This window comes from Camellia sinensis, chromosome 13 (assembly GCF_055761805.1).
Source record: "Camellia sinensis isolate YWXY chromosome 13, ASM5576180v1, whole genome shotgun sequence".
Lineage (NCBI taxonomy): Eukaryota > Viridiplantae > Streptophyta > Magnoliopsida > Ericales > Theaceae > Camellia > Camellia sinensis.
The window spans coordinates 65,620,083-65,627,022 of record NC_138973.1 but is presented as its reverse complement, the minus strand read 5'-3'; positions in this window follow the sequence as shown (position 1 = coordinate 65,627,022).

The following is a 6,940-nucleotide window of genomic DNA, read 5'->3' as shown; positions in this document are numbered from 1 at the left end:
TTGTGCAATCTTCTCGGGGTTACATACCTCGGGTATAATAGCTACAAAACTTTTACTTCGGCAAGATACTGACCTGCAAACTTTTCATAAATTATAACAAGTGTGAAACATATTCTACTCAATGTTAACTTTGCAAACTTTTTCTCAAGTTTCAACAAGTGTTTAAACGGTGATCTCGGTCTAGCCTACTTGTAAATCGCTACAAATTTCAACAAGGATTAACATATACTGTAACAGGGATCAACAAGGATTAACATAATAAGTGTTAAACAATAATCTATTTGTAAATTGCTACGAATTTCAACAAGTGTTTAAACAACATACTTAACTTTTTCCTCAACCTGTAAATTGCTGCAAATTTCAACAGATGATCATATGTTGGCTTAACGTTATCTTGTAAATTGCTACAAATTTCAACAAGTGTTAAGCATCTTCTTTGGTTTAACCAACCTGTAGATTGCTACAAGTGTTTAGCAATAACCTCGGCTTTGTTTCAACTCGTAAATTGTTACGAATTTAAACAAGCGAAGAGAAACAGTAATCTTGGCTTAACTTCAACTTGTAAATTACTACGAATTTCAACAAGTGAAGATAAGGAACCATCTCAGCTTAACTCCAACTTGTAAATTGCTACAAATTTCAACAAGTGAAGATAAAGAACCATCTCAGCTTATCTTCAACTTGTAAATTGCTACAAATTTCAACAAGTGAAGATAAGGAACCATCTCAGCTTAACTTCCAACTTGTAAATTGCTACAAATTTCAACAAGTGAAGATAAGGAACCATCTCGGCTTAACTTCAACTTGTAAATTGCTACAAATTTCAACAAGTGAAGATAAGGAACCATCTCGGCTTAACTTCAACTTGTAAATTGCTACAAATTTCAACAAGTGAAGATAAGAAACCATCACAGCTTAACTTCAACTTGTAAATTGCTACAAATTTCAACAAGTGAAGATAAGGAACCATCTCGGCTTAACTTTAACTTGTAAATTGCTACAAATTTCAACAAGTGAATTAAGTGTCTTTGTCTTTTCTCTGCCCCCAGTATGAACCTGAGTTCTACTTGGGTTCTCATTATTCATGTCTCCAAAAACACCAATATGTAACTTTATCGATCATATGTGTTTAAAGAAAAGGGAAAAGATTTTATCGATAACTTCGGCCAAAAATAATGTACATCTAATGATAGAAGAATTTCAAATTACAAGTGTTCCAAGGTCTTGGCAGTGCTTTGCTCTCGTTATCTTCAAGCCGATAAGCTCCGTTGCCTAATACCGAAGTAATTCTGTAGGGTCCTTCCCAGTTTGGGCCAAGCTTGCCCTATCTGGGACCCTTCTTGTTGCCGATGACTTTTCTCAAGACTAGGTCGCCGACTTGAAAATCTCTTGGATTGACCTTCTTGTTGTAAGCTCTGGCAAGCTGTTGCTGGTATGCTGCGAGCTGAATTGCAGCTTTCTCCCTTCTTTCTTCTAAGAGATCCAGATCTCTGGCTAGAAATATATCATTTGTGCCATTCTTTACTCCGTTGGTTCTGATCCCTGGGATGCCGATCTCCAGAAGAATGACTGCTTCTATGCCATAAGCCATGGCAAAGGGGGTTTCCCCTGTTGATCTTCTCGGCGTAGTCCGATATGCCCAGAGTACATTGGGCAACTCGTCTACCCACTTTCCTTTTGCTGCCTGCAGCCTCTTCTTTATCCCATCCAAAATTACTTTGTTGGATGCTTCTGCTTGCCCATTGCTTTGGGGAAAACTTGGTGTTGAAAAGTAATTCTTTATCTTGAATTTCGCGCAGAAGTTCTTGATGAGTTTACTGTCAAACTACGTTCCATTATCAGCAACTATTGCTCTTGGAATGCCAAATCTGGTGGTGATGTTTCTCCATATAAAGTTCTTGACGTCCACATCTCGGATTTTGGCAAGAGGTTCTGCCTCTATCCACTTCGTAAAGTAATCTGTTGCTACCAGCAAGTATTTTCTCTGCCCAGTTGCCTGGGGAAGTTGCCCAACAAGATCCATGTCCCATTAGGCAAACGGCCAAGGGCTGGATACTGGGTTTAGGTCAGCAACTGGCTGATGTATCAAAGGTGCAAACCTTTGGCATTGTTCACACTTCTTTACGTAGGCTTCAGCATCCTTTTGCATGTAGGGCCACCAATACCCCTGGGTAATGACCCTGTGGGCTAATGATCTGCCCCCAGCATGGCTTCCACAAATTCCTTCATGAATTTCATATAGGAAATCTTCAACCTGCAAAGGGTGTACGCACCTTAAAAGGGGTCCAGTGAAGGACCTTCTGTAGAGGTGTCCATCTGCTGTCAGACAGAATCTTGCTGATTTCAATCTGACTTTGTGTGCCTCCTTACGATCTTCTGGCAGCTATGTAACAATTGCATCCATCCAGCTTGGCCCCATGTCCACACACATTGCTTCCTGCTCTGTGCTCTATGGTTCTATGCTCGGGCCCGACATATAGTCGATCATAATTGTCCTTGTTTTTCTAGTCTGTATTGAACTTGCCAGGTTAGCCAACGCGTCGGCGTGGGTGTTGTCATCTCGGCTAACTTGGAGTAGTCGGCAGTTCTGAAATAGGGCTGTCAATCTGATGACCTCTTTTGCATATGCCAATATCTTTTTGTCTCTGGTTGCAAATTCTCCTGTTGACTGGTTAACAATAAGCTGTGAATCACAAAAAACTATTACCTCATCTGCTTCTGCTGCTGCTGCCAGTTTTAGCCTTGCAATTAATGCTTTGTATTCTGCTTCATTGTTTGAGGCCTTGAACCCCAAACGGATGGACTGTTCTATTATTTCTCCATCTAGAGATATCAGCAGTACTCCTGCCCCTGCTCCTTGTCGGTTTGAACTTTCATCGACAAACAGTCTGAATGAGTCGCCGATGTAGATGCTGCAGGGTCTGAGTTTTTCCTTCCTTTGCTCTTTTGCCTTGGGCTGGGATTCTCCTTGCTTGCTGGGACAATGCTTATCCTGGCTCAACGGAGCCCGATGTTCGATGGTTTCAGGCGTGAATTCTGCCACGAATTCGGCCAAAACTTGGCCCTTTATTGCTGTTCTGGTCCTGAACTCCAAGTCATACTGGCCCAAGGCAACTGCCCATCTTACGATTCTTCCTGTTAAGTCTCCTTGTTGCAACAGGAACTTCAGTGGGTGCTCTGTGAGCACCACAATCTTGTGCGCCTGAAAGTAATGGTTCAACTTTTTTGAGGCCATTACTAAGGCCAGCATTAATTTCTCTAGTGGTAAATACCTTGTTTCTGCGTCGGCCAAGGTTTTACTTACATAATAAACAGCCTTTTGTTCTCCTTGTTCTTCTTGGATTAGCACTGCACTTACTGCGTGTTCTGACACAGCTAAGTACAAAAACAGCTCTTCTCCAGGTTCAGGTGTCGAGAGGACCGGAGCCGTGGTCAGATATTTCTTTAGGTCGGCCAAAGCGGCCTCACATTCCTCAGTCCATAGAAAGTCCGTGGTCTTCTTTACCAGGTTGAATAAGGGTTTACATTTGTCTGAGCTTCAGCTTATGAACCTGTTTAGGGCTGCGGCCCTTCCAGTAAGCATTTGTACCTATTTTGCCGATGTTGGGCTCGTAGGTCTAGGATGGCCTTGATCTGATCTGGGCTGGCCTCTATGCCCTTCCTTGTTACCAGGTACCCTAGAAATTTACCAGACCCAACTCCAAACGCGTACTTTGATGCGTTGAGTTGGAGCCGATATGTTTTGAGGATCTTGAATACCTCTTTTAGGTCGGCAAGATGACTCTTAGGCTCTTTGGTTTTGACGACCACGTCATTGATGTAGACTTCTATTGTTTGGCCAATCAGGTGTTTGAACATTTTGGTTACCAGCCTTTGGTAAGTTGCTCCTGCATTTTTCAACCCAAAAGGCATTACCTTGTAACAATACAGTCCTTTTGGGGTGATAAACGCTGTCTTCTCTTCGTCTGGAGGGTACATGGCTATCTGGTGGTATCCTCTGTAAGCGTCCAGGAAGCTTATCCTTCCATGTCCAGATGTGGCGTCTACCAACTGGTCAATCTTGGGTAGAGGAAAGCAATCTTTGGGACAAGCTTTGTTCAGGCTTGTAAAATCTACGCAGACCCGCCATTTACCGTTCTTCTTCTTTACCACTACTGTGTTGGATAGTCATGTTGGGTAATGAACTTCTCGGATGGCCCTGGCCTCCAGAAGTCTGTCCACTTCTTCTTCCACTGCTTCGACGTGCATTAACGTCGGTCTTCTAGCTCGTTGAATCACAGGTTTTGTCGACCTGTCGACATTCAGTCTATGGCAAGTGACCTCGGGGTCAATGCCAGACATTTCGTAAGGTGTCCAGGCAAACACCTCAATGTTGGCTCTTAAAAAAGTCTCCAACTCTTTTTCCTCTTCTTCGGCTAAGCCCGAGCTGAGGAGAAAGAAGCGTTCTTCGTCTCCATCCTGGACGAGGATTTTCTTTAGCGCCTCTTCGCTCTTCCCGGCTGGTTCTTTGTCGACGTCTTCTAGTACTTCTACGTCCACATCTTCAATTTCTGCCTCTTTTGGCTCTCGAACGCTGCAAGTAGACTTCATTGCTGCCATGGAGCAACTTTTTGCCTGCAGTTGATCTCCTCTGACTTCTTCAATCCTATACTCTGTTGGGAACCGCAATAGTTGATGCAATGTTGAGGGAACTGCCCCCATTGCATGTAACCATGGTCTTCCCAAGATGATGTTATATGGTGGAGGTGTGTCAATCACCATGAATTTTGTCCTAATCTTCTTAGTGCCAGCTTGTACTTCCAAGCTTGTTGCGCCCAGTGGCCACGTCGGCGTTCTATTGAAGCCGACCATCGGGCCATTCGATTGCTCCATGTCGTCTGGGTGAAGGCCTAGCTTCTTGTAACATCTAACATACATGATGTCACAAGAGCTGCCTTGATCTATTAGGATGCGTTTCACTTGGTACTCCCCAACCTGGAGGGATACTACCAAGGCATCATTATGTGGATGTTGGACCATCTCTAGGTCAGCTTCAGTGAAAGCTATCATCGGTCCTCGGCACTCTTCAGGCCGAGGTCTTTTATGTCCGACCTGCTTCACGTGTTGCAGGTGTTTTACTCTTTGGGTTTCTCCCCGAATGTCGCTTTCGTTCACTTTTGAGTGAATTACATTAACCACCCTAGGTCCCCCTCCATGTGGTTGTTGTGTTGGGAGATGCGGGGCCGCTGGTGCTTGAGGCAATCTTGCTTGCTCTTCTCTTGTCCTGGCTTCGTCGACGAGGTCCCTTCGATGGCCTTGCCTTACTAAGTCCTCTAAGTATGCTTTTAGGGCTCTGCAGCCCTAAGTTGGGTGCCCTTCTTCATTGTGGTAAGCACAACGCCTACCAACGTTCCTTCCCATGTATTCCCCTGGGGCCTTTGCTGGTGCTCTGAAATAAGGCTGATTTCGGATTTGCTCCAAGACTTTGTGTACTGGGATTCGGAACACAGTCGTCACTGCCTGTTTACCCCTCAATTCTATCTCCGATTTGTTAAATCCGTTGTCACCTCGGCTTCGCTTCGGCTCGCCGTTCCCTTTTTCCAGTTTTACCTCCTTATTCCCCGATGTGTCCTCCTCGGCTCTGGCATATTTCTCAATTCTCGCCATGAGCTCTTCCATGCCTTTTGGCAAAGTTTTTGCCAAAGACTTCCGTAGTAGACAATTGTCTTTCAGGCCGTTCTTGAATGACACGACCGCAACTTCTTGATTACATTCTGGTATTCGATTGAACACCTCATAGTACCTTTTCGCATAGGCCCTAAGGCCTTCGTCTTTGCTGATCTTCAGAAACATCAATGCGTCCACCCTCAATGGCTGCAGTTTGTTCGTCACAAACCTGGCCACAAACATCTCGGCCAGGCCTTCCCAAGTCTTTACGCTTCCTTTCGGTAGTTTATGGAACCAATCTGATACAATTTCTCCAAAGGACGATGGGAACACTTTGCAGAGCAACGACTCGTTCCCACTATATAATGCCATCGAATTCAGGTATAGCCCGACGTGGAAGTTGGGATCTGACTTACCATCATATATTTGGAACCTTGGCATACTGAATCGATTTGGTGCTTGAAATTTGTCCAGTTTCACCGAGAATGGTGTTCTCGGCTTAACCGGGGAAGTTACCTCGGCTTCAGCATTCTGTTGTTTCCTCTTGAGGTAATCTCTCAAGTCTTTTTTACTCCTTCCTGGAGCTCGGCTATCTCTGGACTTCAATCTCTTCGGCACACTACTTTCGGCCTCGTGGTGGGCTCGTTTTGATCTCTCTCCATGTGTTGTGTCAAACCAAAGCGCCTGCCCTTGAACATGCTGATGTTCTTTAGGTTCTGGGTCCTTCGTGCGATACGTTCTTCGGGACTCCTCTCGTCTTGGCTCCTCTTGTCCGCCTTCCCTGGAAGGTCAGTGAGAGCGCCTTCCGCTCCTGGTGTGCTGAGGAACTTCGGGGATTGTTCTTCTTCCTCCCTTCTGGGTGTTAGTTGCTGGCATCGGCGTATCCTGCAGCGGGTATGGTGGCTGTATGACATTGTTTTGCATCATGAAGTTGACCACTGACTGTAGGTCTACCAACTTGTTTGCCAAGTCTTTTACTTCCGCATCCCTCCATAAGCACCTATCCCTCCATACTTGAAGGTTATCTTCGTTATAATACTTACTTTGGTCTGTCCTCTTTGAAGCGTTGCCCTCCTGGCCGATGTCTTTCTCTCCGTGGCCTTGGTCATGAGTTTCTGCATTGTGGTTGTCTCCTTTAATGTCAAGGTCAATTGGTCTGCCACTCCCAGTAGGAGTGTCGCCCCCAATGTTTTCCTTCTGTCCGTTACTGGCCATCTATTCTTCTAAGATTCCCACAGACGGCGCCAAATTGTGTGAGTGATTTTCTGACCACACTGCCCGCCTAGTAATCAGC